Source organism: Suncus etruscus, chromosome 8 (assembly GCF_024139225.1).
Source record: "Suncus etruscus isolate mSunEtr1 chromosome 8, mSunEtr1.pri.cur, whole genome shotgun sequence".
NCBI lineage: Eukaryota > Metazoa > Chordata > Mammalia > Eulipotyphla > Soricidae > Suncus > Suncus etruscus.
The window spans coordinates 104,545,845-104,546,926 of NC_064855.1; the positions used below are offsets into that span (position 1 = coordinate 104,545,845).

A 1,082-nucleotide genomic window follows, 5' to 3' on the forward strand; every position below is an offset into this window, starting at 1 on the left:
GGCTGAATGATTCAAATTACGCTTCTGTTGGAGGTAAAAAGGTTAAGGAAAAGAAGAGAAAAAATTTGGTGTCAACTACTAAAAAAAAACAAACAAAACAACAACAACAACAACAAAAAACACCGAATAATATCCACAAAAGTGGAAAAGAAAGAAAAAAGTAGAAAAAGGAGAAGAAAAAAATATCAAAAAAATAAAACAAAACAACACCAGAAAAAGTGCTGCAGTGGCAGGGTTTGTGTTACCCCACCTTTTTTTTTTTTTTTTTTTTTTTTGTATAGGCACAGCAAGTATTGGGGAAGGAAGAAAATTCCCGTGGCCTAAGAGATTTAGAGTTTCTCCACTCTTGAAGCATATTGTCATGGGAACAACCACTGGCTCCATACATTCTCATTGCCATATCCCAGGGTTGTTTTCTTTTTTGTTGTTGTTGTTTTATTTTTGTGGTGTCAGGAACCTTTCTTCTCTGTTGTGGATGAGAAAATAAGGCCACTATAGCAACAATCTTGGTATTTGCGCAGGTCCTAGGACAGGGCCTAGGATAGAGTCTTTAAGGTTCTAGAGGAACTGTTCCACCATTGTTGGTGTGTTCAGTTTTCTGAATTTCTAATTTTCAAATAAGTAAGCCTTAAAGAAGTGGTTGATTTTAACTATATCGAAAAAAAGTTAGAGATTATATACTGAGAGTTTTTTGAAATTAATACTTTTTAAATAATTTTTGAAAATATGGAATGTTTCACAAATTTGCATGTCATCCTTGCACAGGGGCCATGCTAATCTTCTCTGTATCGTTCCAATTTTAGTATATGTGCTGCCAAAGCAAGCACTTAAATAATTTTTTTCTATTGATAAATTTCTTAAATATTGTAATATAGAAGGGAAAACTAGAAAAAATGAATACTTACATGTGTAATTTAAATAAATATTTAAGATATATCAAGTTTTCTACAAAAACTATTGAAAACATAGTTTTAAAAATCAAAATTAATGTCACTTCCTAAGGAAACACTTATTAAAAGTAACTATTGAATATCCAACTGAAATGATAATGACAGTATAAGTTCCAATGAGGTTCATTATGT

General features: G+C 31.2%; 1 non-coding gene across 1 annotated transcript; it reads right to left on the bottom strand.

Moving 5' to 3' along the window:
* Positions 1–720: 720 nt before the first annotated feature.
* On the bottom strand, positions 721–827 carry LOC126016908 (U6 spliceosomal RNA). Its single transcript, XR_007498593.1, has one exon. It is a non-coding gene; the product is annotated as a U6 spliceosomal RNA (small nuclear RNA).
* Positions 828–1,082: the final 255 nt, after the last annotated feature.